Here is a 14,513-nt window from a genome sequence, read left to right on the forward strand (position 1 = left end):
CCCTTCCATCATGGCATGTGGAAGCACCACTGCATTCCTACCCTCAGCAGTTAGAGGGGCAAGCTGGTTTCCCAGAGCCTTCCTCCACCCCCCGCCAATCCCTTCCTGGGCAAGCCTAATCGTTCCTGCCAGAGGCACTGCCTCCCAATCCTGAAGATGGAAGGCCACTCGAGGCACAACCGCGGACATTCCTTCGTCTCAAGAGAGTATTTATATCTTTGAAAACTTCCAGAACCAAAGTCCATTTACCTGAAAGCAACATTTTTGGGGGTAAATGCCATAAAATACTGACAATCTGATTTTAAAAGCCTCCTCAATCAGAATCAGTTCTTAATAAGCAAGCTGGACTTCTGGTCATCCTTGGAAGCTGACACATAATGCCTCACCAATCTGTGGGATTCCACCAGACCTTCTCCCATAGTTAAATGAGATAGTACTACACATGCTATCTTCTTACTTGCTCTTCCCACTTAAAAATATGTTGATATCTATGTGGTAGATATCTTTGCATGCTGTTGTGGGTTGAACTGTGTTCCCTTAAAATGCATATTTTGCAGGCTTAACCCCCAGTGCCTCAGAATGTGACCTTATTTGGAAACAGAGTCATTGCAGATGTAAATAGTTATAATGAGGTCATACAGGAGTAGGCTGGACCTTAATTCATTATGACTAGTGTCCTTTTAAGAGATGAAGAGAGATACACAAGAAGAAGGCCATGTGACGACAGAGGCAGGGATTAGGCTGATGCCATTGCAAGCCAAAGAATTCCAAGGATTGCTGGCCCCTGCCAGAGGCTGGAAGAGACCTGGAAGGGTCCTCCCTACAAGTTTCAAAGATAGCACAGCCCTGCCGACACCATGAATTCGGATTTCCAGCCTCTGGAACTGTGAGGCAATCCACTCTGTTCTTTGAAGCTGCTTGGTTTCTGGTACTTTGTCAGAGCAGCCCCAGCAAACTAACACACACGTTAACAAATACAAACCCACATTAGGTACTATGTGAATCCACAGGTAAATCCGTGGCTAGCTCTGAATTGTATAATCTCACCATAATAGTTTAAAGAATCCAGTATTGATAAGCCCTTAATTTATTTCCTGGGGTCACTACTTTAGATCAAAGTGCAGTGCACATCCTTGTGTGTGTATAAAATTTGCCCCAACTGTCTCTTTATATCCTTGTAAGTATTACTGAAAGTGGAGTTACCTATATATCTTTCAAGGATTTTAAAAATTTAGACCAAGTCACCTACCAAAAAGGAAAATAGAAAAATTTATAAATAAATAAAAAGTTTAAACAAATAAATTGTTTCCAAAAAATAAGCAATTCAAGAATAAGAATATATGCTTTAGCTGAAAAATTTCCCAAATTGTAAGTGCTAACTTTCTACCTATCTTCATGTTGCTATGCCATAGGAAGCAATCATTTAAAAATGAAAAAAAAAGATTAGGTACTATGTGAATCCACAGGTAAAAGAAGAAGAAACTGGGAAATGTAGAAACAGAATTTAAATGGCATTGCTTGAAAGCATACTTGAATAGTAGCTAAAGAGTGTTAGCAAGCATTGTCTTTTTCAAAGATGGAGGCGCTTAGTGGGGAAGGAGGCCAGTTATCCCTAACTGTGCAGCTCACACATGAACCATGAGGATGGTGGACCTCTGGATGGGGAAAGGTAGGTTGGATTCAGGAGGAAGCAAGTGAATCAAGTGGTCAAGCCCCAGGTGAGGGCCAACCAGAGGGAGTGCAGGACAAAGAACCTGAGAAGACATCTCCTGGGAGTTTGAAGCAGGTGATGAGTGGAAGCAGAATTTGCTCAAGGAAGCTTTGACCTACTTCAGTGGTTTGCTTGGGGCTGGCCCAGGGCCCATGGAAAGCAAAGGGAATTCCCTTGTGCATTTTCCCCTTTCCTTTTACTATGAAAAGATATGTTTAAAAAGAAGAAGAAAGAAAGAAAGGAAAGGAAAGTCATGACTCTCACACAGATTTTAAAATCAACTCTTGTTAAAGATTTTCTTCAACAAACGAAGGAACCAAGAGCTGTTACCAATTCATTTAAAAGAAAATCTTAATATCAGGCTCATTTATAAATCCAGAAAATTGAAATGAATGTGCAAATGAGGGCAACACTGGTTTTTCCAGGCGGGAAGGAGAGAAGCCAACTGAACCTCTTCGGAACAGGACAGACATTGCACGTCTGTAAACAAGAACTGGTTTGCATTGTTATCCGTTACTGTACTGGGTTGGTGAGTGTCCACCAAGAATTCATGTCCACCTGTGAATGGAACCTTATTTGAAAATAGTGTCTTTGCAGATGTAACCAAGTTAAGATGAGATCACCTTAGATAAGGATGGGCCGTAAACCCAATATGACTGCAATCCCTATAAGAAGAGGGAAACTTGGACACAGACACACACGTGAAGGCAGAGGCATAGACTGGGCTGATGTCTATGAGCCAAGGGCACCAAATGTGCTGGCAGCCACCAGAAGCTGGAAGAGGTGGGGAAGGATTCCCTCTCCTGTTTCTGTTGATACCTTGATTTCAGACTTCTAGCTTCCAACACTGAGAGAAAAATTTCTATTGTTCTAAGCCACTTAATTTGTGACACTTAGTTACCGTAGTCCTAGGAAACGAACACAGTTACCTACAACTTACGGAGATAGAAATAGCTCAAAAACAATGAAAGGCTAGAATCAGACAGCTGGAAGCTTTTGCTGTTGGCAAACAATGCCTAGTGTTCTAATGAAGCACAGACTTCCTACATCACATTCAAGTTCCCTACCCACATCATCCATACTGGAGGATGGGCTGGGTTTTATCTACACAAGTTTTTATGTGTTAGATGTCACTTCATCACTATCATTCAGTTTACATAAATGTCGGACCTTGGTGAGCTCACATTTATGACATTTGGTTTTAATGGAGACATGGTTCTATATTCTAAACAACTGACAAACCACATTTTAATACACATAACCTGAGGACTGCCTATTTTAATATATTGGTTTTACATTCATTTAAGAAAATCAGGGTAGATGATGTTCACAAAATAACATTTGCTTCTCTGAGATTCATTTTCAGGTCATTTCATGTTAAATATCTCTTCTGTAAAAGGTGGCAGGTGTGTAAAATTTGGTGAAACACTGGTGCCTTTCCCTTCCCCCTCTTCTTCTTCCCAGGTGTGTTATCTTTGCCTTTCTCTCCCCTAAGCTCCACGGGCCCTTCTTCTGCTTCTGTAACTTGTTTCCTGAGCCTACGCAGTCTGGCTGGCTCAGTTCTACTACCTCTGTAACTTTCTAAATAAACTTTCTCTTATAATCTGAAAAAAAAAGTATAAAAACAGACAAGCTTAACACTTGTCCTTGACCCTATGTGTGTGGAATAGACTGTCGTCAAGAAAGATGATCTGGGCCCTGGCGGGTTGGCTCAGTGGTAGAGCGTCGGCCTGGCATGCAGAGGTCCCGGGTTCGATTCCCGGCCAGGGCACACAGGAGAAGCGCCCATCTGCTTCTCCACCCCTCCCCCTCTCCTTCCTCTCTGTCTCTCTCTTCCCCTCCCGCAGCCCAGGCTCCATTGGAGCAAAGATGGCCGGGCCCTGGGGATGGCTCCTTGGCCACTGCCCCAGGCACTAGAGTGGCTCTGGTCGCAACAGAGCAACGCCCCGGAGGGGCAGAGCATCGCCCCCTGGTGGGCAGAGCGTCGCCCCCTGGTGGGCAGAGCGTTGCCCCCGGTGGGCGTGCTGGGTGGATCCCAGTTGAGCTCATGTGGGAGTCTGTCTGACTGTCTCTCCCCATTTCCAGCTTCAGAAAAATACAAAAAAAAAAAAAAAAAGAAAGAAAAGAAAGATGATCTGTGGGATGAGAGCAGAAAAGCAAATCCTGGAGGGAAGGGGGGAGGGCATTACAGGGAGGGGGACGGGGGGGATGTACTGGGAAACACGGGGGAGGGAAGGATGTATTCGGGGTATACTAGAATCTATGTAAACACAATAAATTAATAAAAAATAAAAATAAGTAAATAAAAAAGAAAGATGATCTGAATCTTCCCAGGTACCATGCCATTAAATGTGTTGCTGTTAGGCCAAAGACATGGTTCTTGGTCTCTGTCTCGTGAGTTTCAGCTACACTTGGGTGTCTGGACCGGGCACCACAGCCTTCACCGACAAGTGTGGGACCAAGTATTTAGGTCAAAACCTTTCATTTTTACTTACTTTGTTTTCCTTTTTGTGTACTTTAAAATGACAACAAAAATTTTGGCAATATCATACATGGATTCGTGCCAAAAGAGATGGAATGTTTTTTTTTCAGTATGTTGGAGTTCCCAAAGTGTGAAATCATGACAGAAATTTTTGATTAAAATGATATTTTAGTCAAAATATTTTAAGAGCACTTTTTGTATGTTAATATATTTGTTTTTCCTGCAAAGGAGAACTGTCTGTGGCATACAGGATTGGATAGAGTTATCAGGGATCTACAAAGTGCTGAGGGCTTTGTATGATTCAGCTTTTTCTATCAGCATGATTAAAACACCAACAACAAAAGCCAACCTTTCATGGTGAAGAACCTCAAGCGAAAATTTGCATTCTGTCAGCTGCCAAAGTTTCCTTCGGAGAAGAATCTAAGAAAAAAAATTCAGGTTGATGCTTAAGCCAATCCAAGTTTTCAATCAAATAATGATTAGCCGTAATAGCGTAGGACATCAAACTTCAAGTTTTTTTATAAAAAGAGATTTAATACTTCTCTTTTCCCTATTACTTATAAATAAACCAGTAAGGATACGCAGCCTAATAATTTGACTAAGCACAATGGTTTAAGATACTGCTGGGGAAAAAATGTGGTTTTCTCAGTTCTCAGAGATCATCACAAAAGCTGATGATATTTTAGAAGGCGTGTGAAAATTCTTCAAAGTAAATTGCTCAAATAGGAAAAAAGTGTTAATGGGGCTGTGCCCTGTGGTGCTCCAAAACTGTTGGGCTTTGCAGATACTGAGTGAAAAAATCAAAGGAAAACACTCATTTCTGGAGCTTGCTTCGCCATGCCTCATCAGCAGTGCCTTTCAGAACTCTGCCTGGGAATTGATAAGAAAAACCTCAACTGATGGTAATCAATTATATGAAAGGCTCTGCGTCAACCCCAGACGATCCACTTTGCTCTGTATGAGGCTCTGAATGCTGCCCAGAGGTTTGTTGATTGCCAAAGGGGAAAAAAACATTTCTACCTTCAGCAAGAGGTAGGCGTTCTGTTTTTGGAAACTAGAAAAAAGACTGGCCCTGACTGGGTATCTCAGTGGATAGAGTCTTCCCAGCATGCTAAAGTCATGGGTTCTATCCTTGGTCAGGGTACATATGAAAAGCAACCAATGAGTATACAACTAATTGGAACAAGTTGATGCTTCTCTCTCTCTCTCTCTCTCTCTCTCTCCCCCCCCCCCAACCTTCCTCTCTCAAATCAATGGGGGGAAAAAAGCTTCATAAAAAAAAGAGACATATAGCTTTAAACTTCTTAAAAAGATCTATTTCAGCAAAGCTTACCATATTTGACAACTATATTTGAATGTTTAAATATAAACTTCCCTTTATTAAAACATTTGGAGCCCAAATTAAGCCACAGGTGCTGGGAATCATAGCTAATATTGTCTTTTTATATATTTATTTCAATTAAAACTTTCAAAGAGCCTGACCTGTGGTGGCGCAGTGGATAAAGCTTCGACCTGGAATGCTGAGGTCGCTGGTTCAAAACCCTGGGCTTGCCTGGTCAAGGTACATATGGGAGTTGATGCTTTCTACTCCTCCCTTCTCTCTCTCTCTCTCTCTCTCTCTCTCTCTCTCTCTCTCTCTCTCCTCTCTAAAATGAATAAATAAATAAAGTTTTTTAAAAAAAAACTTTCAAAGAGAAGTTTCTTTTTTTTAGTTTATTCATTTCAGAGAGGAGAGACAGATAGAGAGAGAGAAGGAGCAGGAAGCATCAACTCCCATATGTACCTTGACCAGACAAGCCCGGGGTTTCAAACTGGCAACCTCAGCGTTCCAGGTTGACACTTTATCTACTGTGCCACCACAGGTCAAGCCAAAGAGAAGGTTCTTAAAATGAATTTTATGGAAAAAATAAATGTATATCCAGTATATGTATAGGTTGAATTTAGGAAATATTTTCTAGATGTCATGGCTGTAAAATCTCATTTCAAAGCTGATCAAGAAACTCCTTTTCCCCTAATATTCAATCTGTGCCAGAAAACATCTCCAAGAAGAAATTGTATAGTTCAGGCTTTTGCCAAAGAAGTATCCAGAAAATCACTGCAGAAATCCTTGTAAAAGAGCCTGCTGAGAGTAGCTATTGATGGTTCTGCCTTCTTAAGAGCATGCAGATTATCATGTGGGTGCACACCCTCTCCCTGGGGAAAGCCAGGGCTGGAGGGGAAGGTGATATGACCTTCATTTCTAGTTGTGGGGCTGCAGTTGACTTCAACTCATCAGCACAGCACAGTGTCCTGGTCACATCATTGGTGCGGGGATGATATGACAGTAGCTGGCCAGTCAAGTGACCCTCAGACTTCTCAGGGATTTGCAGACAGACCCACTCTCTGTCTCCTACCAGGTGTGGAGGAAGAGGTAGATGGGTTTGACTTCTGCAGGTCCACAAGAGGAACGGGCCTCAGGATAAAACTCTCCATACAGAAGGTAGAAAGCCGGGGTGCTTACATCACACGACTGAGTCATTGCATCAACCTTCTGGGGGATCTGAGCACCTCCAGACTCACATTATGGGAGCCACTGAATCCCCCCTATCACTGAAGTTAGATTTCTAATTACTTGCCACATATGGACTCTTTGCTGAATCTGAATTCGATGCTAGAGGTGAGTGTGGCAAATGAAAAAACCCTCAAGTTGACAGCAGTCTGAGGGAAGGTGGGTGGAGGGACTGGATGAAAGAGGGTAAAGGGATTAACCAAAAACACATATATACCTAACACAGAGACACGGATAACAGTGTGCTGATGCTGATAGCTGGGGGGGGGGGGGGGGGGGGGCTAGGTGGAGGTGGGCACAGGGTGGGGGATGGGGACGGAAAGAGACTGCTTGGGGAGAGCACGCGCAATGCACGGTACAGATGGTGTTTCATTGAGTCGTACAATTGAAACCTATATGGTTTTGCAAAACAACGTCACCCCAATAAATTCAATTAATAAAAGTAAAATACTTTTTAAAAAAACTCTGAAGTGCTGACCTACCTGGAAAACAGTGGGGACACTGTTAGCCCAGTTTTGAAACTGGCGTATATTGCTATATGCTTGCAAAATGATTAATTAAGCTATCTTCAATTACATCTTAGGAAATAGGCCATGTATCCACCAAGACACTGTTAGGGGACTTGCTAGGAAACGTTCTGGAATCTGTTGGACAAGTTTTGTAGTCTTTTAAAAGGTTTTAAAGGAAAAAAACAAAAACACAAGTTGTGTCAAAGGCGGCCCAAGAAGAACCAGAGCCAATAATCCCTGTTAACACGACTGGAGTCTTAATTGATAGAATCCCTTGGAGGCTCTCTAGGTAAAACATCTCACCTTAAAACAAGGGAGAGAGCGTCCTTATTGTTATCCCGCGTTTACCCACATATATTTGATGTTTTTCCTTACCGAGGACTTCGAACACAAAGCAGCCTGAGAGACCAGATACTGAAAAGGGCCATGTTGAGCTCCATCCTGCTTCCTCTGAACAAGGGACAGATGTACTTTTCAAGCTCCCTCAACGTTTCTGTGAGCTGGCAATATTTTTAATGTGTCTTTACAAAAATATAAACATCATTTTCTTTTATTATTACCACCGTATTGATTTGTTTTTTATCATGTTATTATTTTGAAATTCCCAACAACATTAAAGAAAAGCATGTACTTTTTCTTTTCTCAAAATGGGAATAGATTTTGATGTTTAAGAATATTCTTCTGGAGAGTCTGGAAGCTGCTGGGATATATTGTCAAAGGGAGCCCAACCGAAAATAATTGAAAGACTATAAACAGCAATGTTTGACGGAGAAGGTAGGGAGAAATTTAATTTACCAAAACATACATATATATATATACCCTTTTGTCATATATATATATATATCACTTTAACTTTTATAGAACCTGTCTACTTTGAAAGGCAAGAGTAATTGAACTGATTTCCATTTATTTTCTCCTTCCTGCCAAAGCTTTCAAAGTGTATTTTTTCTAATGATGATAACACAGTACCTTGCTTTTCAGGAGCTCCAGGGAGCTTGAAGCATTTTCCACATATTATCTCATTAGGCTCGATTCTCTCCCCAGATACTTTATGCACATCATACTGTTTTTATAAAATGACTGGAACTCAAAATGGAAAATGACAATGACACCAAATCTCCTGCAGCTCTTTTTTGAAAATGTTGTAAATATATATGTGTGTGTGTTGCGTATTAGTCTAGGTTCTCACTTGCAAACAATAGAGCTCCCACTGCAGCAAGTCTAAGCAGGAGAGGGGTTTGTGAAAAGATGTGGAATAGCTTACCAAAAGGCCTGGAGAGCCAGAGATTCTGGTTCACGGGCTGGCCACCCTAAACCCCATTGCTGCAGGTTTTTTTTTAACAGGCTTTATTTTTAGAATAGTTTTAGATTTATAGAAATATTGAGCAGATAGTACAGAGAGTTTCTATGTGTCCAGCACCCAGCTTCCCCTATTAGTAATATCTAACATGAGTATAGTACATTTGTTACAAATAATGAACCAACATGGATACATTATCATTAACTTTATATTCTAAAGGGCAGAGATTATTCAGATTTCTTTGGTTTTTATCTAATACTCATTTTCTGTTGAAGGACTCCATCCAGGCTTCCACATTGCATTTAGTTGTCATGTCTCCTATGGCTTCTCTTGGTTGGGACAGTTTCTCAGACTCTCCTTGTTTTTAATGACCTTGACAGATCTGAGGGAAATGTCAATCAAGTGTATTGTAGGATGCTCTTTTGTCAGAATTCGCCTGATGTTTTCCTCATGATTAGATGAGGATGATCGGTTTGGGGAGGAAGACCATAGAGGTAAATTCTATTTTCATCCTATCCTATCAAGGTCCACAGTATCAACATGACTTGTTGATGTTGACCTTGATTGTTTGGCGGAGGTAGTAGCATTTGCCAGGTTTTTCCACTATACTATCACTCTTCCCCACTCGCCTTCCCACCACACACTGCCAGACATTTTTTTTTTTTCTGTGACAGAGACAGAGAGAGGAACAAATAGGGACAGACAGACAGGAAGGGAGAGAGATGAGAAGCATCAATTCTTTGTTGCAGCACCTTAGTTGTTCATTGATTATTTTCTCATATGTGCCTTTTCTGAGAGGCTACAGCAGAGCAAGTGACACCTTGCTCAAGCCAGTGACCTTGGACTCAAGCTAGTGAGCCCGAGCTCAAACCAGATGAGCCCACGCTCAAACCAGATGACCCTATGCTTAAGCTGGCAACCTTAGGGTTTCGAACCTGGGCCCTCTGCATCCCAGTCCAACACTCTATCTACTGTGCCACTGCCTGGCCAGGCCTGCCAGGTTTTTATTTAGTCTAGTTCCAGGGTGGAACTCCTGGTTGTCCCTGCTGTCTCCTTCCTGTGCTTCTGATGAGAGTGGGCATATCTTCATCATCCACGCACCCTCCACAGGCTCCAGCACAGTGCCCCACATGCAGTGGGCACTTGATACGTCTTTATGGACTTTGAATAGAATTGGGTTTCACCTGATGCTTAATAAAGTCACCCATCGGACGCTGGTAGGCAAGTGAGGCTAAGAGCTATAGAAGGGGGGAGCCGCTTGGCTGGTGAACACCCACCCACAGGAGTGGCCAGGCCCCAGGGCACTGATCTTGATCTTGTCCCATTCCGCATTGTAAAAACCTACTTGGCAGAGGCTGATCCAGTCAGTACATTTGTTGTTGTTGTTGTTTTCCTCCAAGTGGCAGAGGTTCTCCTGGGGCCTTAAAGTTAGGGTGTGAAATTTATTGTCACAGGAGTGTTAAGGTGACAGAATCTCCCGAAAGTCCAAGACTATGACATGTGGTTGGGCCAGGCCTTGGCAAAATTGTAACTGAAGATCCCATGGGTCTAAGGCAGCGATTTTCGACTTATGTGCTGCAGAATTTTTAAAACATGCAATACGTACCTGACTGTTTTAGTCAGGGGCACTGACCAGATTGTCAAATAGAAAAATGACAACAGCCAACACAACAATAGCCATGTGATATGAATCTAAATTATACCTTCTTTTTTTTTTTTTATCAGATGGCCAAAAAATATAATATAATAGTTTTTTTGGTGTGCTGCAAAATTTTAGTAATTAGTTTATGTGTGTCATGAGGTAAAAAAGGTTAGAAATTTCTGGTCTAACGCATTGTGATCTGAACTTGGAGAGTCTGCTAAAAGTCAGGCAGCCTGTGCCTCCCGGTGGCCGTCTCCTGTGCGGGCTGCCTCACCCCTACTCCACGTCCTTGATCTTGGTAGCTGTGTTGTCCGCTCATAGAACTCGGACAAGCCTGTGGCCACCATGGCCCCTGCTCTACCTGTAAATGATGCCTTTGACTCTACCTTTTGCTTCTACCTGATGAATTCTAGAAACCAGGACATAGACTGGCCCAGTCCTCTCCTAGTGGTCAAGACTCTCTGTACCAGTCCCTTTTGCAGGCCACTCTTGGATTGGGAATCTAGCCACCATTGGCCAACCCCTGGCCAACTCAACTGAGGCCCCGAGGACAGCCAACAGGGCCTGGGAGTGGGACAGGTTCCCGAGAAGGGGCAGTGGCATACCCAGCAGAAGGTTCAAGTGTCAACCCAAAGGCATGGAAACAGGCTTGCCTGATTTGCAGCTGCAACACAGCCAGAAAGGTATCTCTGTCCAGCGTGGTGGAACATGATGAGGTCCTGCCTGCAAATGCCCTATCTCAAGTCATGTCCTCAAGCAGTTTTCCTGGTGTAAAAGTAAAGCTCAGGTCAACATATTCACCAGAATGCTTTTACAAAATCAACCTATGCTGAATGTCAACTGTGTCTTTCTTCAGACTGAATTTTATCAGTCTATTTTTAAATGAGTTCTTTTACATGTTGAGGGGGTGGGAGGAATATGAAGCAATTGTAAAGCTGATGTTTACAGTGACTCCTGGGTGTAGCACAATATAGAAACTAGTAAGTAACCTTAATTAAATTACATGCAGTGGACGTGTGAATTTGGACTTTTCAGCACCAAGTCTGTGCCTCAGACTCAGCCTCCTGCCACCCCCTTCCCTGCCAGAAGCCCCGCAGTGCAGTGTGGGCAGCGGGGGAGTGTCTGTTTGTTCCTTTCCACCTTGTACAACATGTTCTACCAAGTCATTTATTCCCGTCTTAGAAACCGGGATCACTGTGGGAGTGAGGATGTAGTCAGTGTGCCCACCTCCAGCTCCCTCCCTGGAGGAGAGAGACCTGAAAAGTGCTGGAGAGGAGCCCACTCTCCCAAATCAGCGTGGGGACAGCTAAGCTACTGACCCTGACCCTGACATTGACCGACTCTGACCCTGACCCCAGCGCCAAAAGCCCCAACACTCACAGTCCATCCACAGCACACACACACACTGCTGGGACCCTCTCTCCCAGGAGTTTGTATGCAGGACCCCAGTCATCAGGTGGGTCATTGCTTCCCTCTTCTTTACAGATCTTTCTGAAACATTCCCTTGGCCACCACCTGGTCTGAGCCCTTCCGTACTGGACTTCTAGGGTCTGAGCTCTTTGCCTGTAACCCTTCCACCTCTTGAAACATCATTAAGTTCATTAGACAATGGAGAATAAAAGGAAGCCTCAGGGGTAAGGGGCAGACGTGGCCTAAACCCCAACTCTTCCGCCCACCCCGGAGCACCCTGCATAGCCCGGCTCACAGCACAGTCTTCCCTCCCTCCCGCCCCGCCCCGCCCCGCCCCTCCCACACCTTCCCCTCTTACTTCCCGGCTCCTCTCCTCCTCTCACCACGCTGCTCCAGCCAAACTTCCTGAGTCACAAGTATCTGAACACATGGTGTCTTTTCTCCTCCCCCCTCTATCCGCCATTCCCTCCACCTGGGGTTTTCTTCATCTAGGCTTCGCCACTCAAAATTCAACCTTCCTCTCAGCCCAGCTCGGGGCTCCAGGAAAGACGTGGAGGGGGCAGGAGGAGGCTGAGCTCCAGTTTGCAAATGGCGAGGATCTCTGGGAAGGGTGTCCAGCAGCAGGCAGGTTGCGGGTGGGAGAGCTGTGAGAGGGGCTCAGCCAGAATCGGGATGTGGGTGTCCTCACCAAGGGCAGCAGCATGAGCCAGAAACCGGCCCCAGGGTATCTCGGTCTGGCCACTCCTGAGGGGGGATGCACTTGGCTTCACCCTGCAACCAGCAATCCCCTTCCAGCCCGGGGCCAGCAGAAATGGGGATCTAGGGTGCCCAGGAGGAGACTTTGACCTTTGTATGAGGCCACGCAAACTCAGGACCCCAGAGGCTGTTTGCTTCTCTCTGTCACTCTTCCAGCCCTGGGGTGAGCTGTCACCCTGCTCCTCTGATGGGGACTCGTGAGTGAACTGAGAAAAGCTCAGAACAGGGCCGGGCGCAGAGCAAGCTGCATTATGTAAGCACTTGCTTAAAAAGGACAAGGAGGGAAGCCTCAGCGGGGATGGATGTGCCATGCATTTTGGCTACAGTTTGGTGTGACATGTGAGATATTTAATAAGCAGTAATGCAGGCCCCATCCTTCCTGTCACCCCGCATTCACCACATGGCTGAGGGGCCCTTGTCCGGGGGAGGGGACTGTGCAGTTACAGCGATGGTCACTGGGTTGGACACATTCATGTCCTGGTTGTCAGGTCTGGGATGAAACAACATTGGACCATTCAGGAATTTTGCTTAGTGTGGCCTATTCTAAATTTGGAAGTAGATTTCAGTGGTTTTTGGTCTTTGTTTTATTTTAATAATACCAGTCACAGAGAAGTCCTGTAAAACACATTTCAACTAATTGAAATTAATTAACAATTTCTAAGATCATCATTAAATTATGACAAATTATCAAACATGGCAACTTTCCCGATTGAAAACTCGATAAGCTCAGAAGTATATTTTTAAATATTATGGCTAAGTTTGCTTCCCTTAAAGCCTGTAAAGTAAAATTAAAATAAAATCTTGTTTGAGTATAAATGATATATTTACAAAAAAAAAAAAAACATATGGGAGGGTCAGGCACACTGAAAGAGCCGCGTGCCTGTGCTGGAGATGGGCAGCCCAGGACCTGCCCCAGCGGGGGCGAACCTCACTTGCCTCCTGCTGTGCGAAGGAACCAGACTCCAAATGTGGTTTGCATGGCACAGAAACAGAACAGGATTGTGAGGACTGGGGAAGACCACCCTCCAGCAGTGCACGATTATGCAGAACTTTGGGAAGTGACGGAGCTGTTCAATGTCTTGATTATGGTGATGATTACATTATTATACACATTTGTCAAAAATCATAGACCAATAAATTATACAGTACTACAAATTACATTATCCTATAAATTACATGATACTATATAATTATTATACCATGTACAATACTATATTATACCCTCATAATCCTATAAACTCTATTATACTATATAAAGGATAACTGTAGCCTGACCCAAGTGATGGTACAGTGGATAGAGCAATGACTTGAGATGCGGAAGGCCCAGGTTCGAAACTCCAAGGTCACCAGCTTGAGCACAGGATTGCTGACTTGAGTGTGGAATTATAGACATGACCCTATAGTCACAGGCTTGAGCCCAAAGGTCGCTGGCTTGAGCAAGAGGTCACTGGCTCAGCTGTAGCCCTCCAGTCAATGCATTTATGAGAAAGCAATCAATGAACAACTAAAGTGCCACAACTTCTAGTTAATGCTTCTCATCTCTCTCCCTTTCTGTCTGTCTGTCCCTATCTGTCTGTATCTCTCTCTCTCTCTCTCTCTCTCTCTCTCTCAAAAAAAGAGTAATTGTAAGTTGAACATCAATGAACTGACTTAGAAAAACAAGACATTAGAAGCTGAGGGTGGGTTGTCACAGTGTGGTGCTTTTTCTAAAAGCCAAACACTGGACTTGGTTCCTGTCCTGATTCTGAGGCCTCCTGATCCCATCCTGCGAGGGGGACCTTTCCGGGCCTGTATCCGAGAGGAAGAAGCAGGGGCAGGGCCGTGCTGAGGCTGCGCTTCTGTGAGCACAGGCTCCTGCTCCCAGTTAGGAGGATGACAAAGAACCCTAGACGAACTATCCCTTGGAGGATCTATGGGCAAGTCTGTGCCTCCGCTTCATCCCCACTTGGACTTTGTTTCCTTCTGACCTGAGGGCTTTTCATAATTTCAAAACTTCTCTGAATAGCTACTCGGCAGAAGTTATGCCCCAAAGAACTTCCTGGAATTTATCACGGAGAAAAAAGAGGCCTCTTCACAGTGACTGAGCTTAACAGGGGGCGTGGTTTGGCTTGTGCATTAACTGTCTTATGATGGGGCAGAAAAACAAGTTCCAAGT

Source organism: Saccopteryx leptura, chromosome 1 (genome assembly GCF_036850995.1).
Source record: "Saccopteryx leptura isolate mSacLep1 chromosome 1, mSacLep1_pri_phased_curated, whole genome shotgun sequence".
In the NCBI taxonomy this organism is placed as follows: domain Eukaryota; kingdom Metazoa; phylum Chordata; class Mammalia; order Chiroptera; family Emballonuridae; genus Saccopteryx; species Saccopteryx leptura.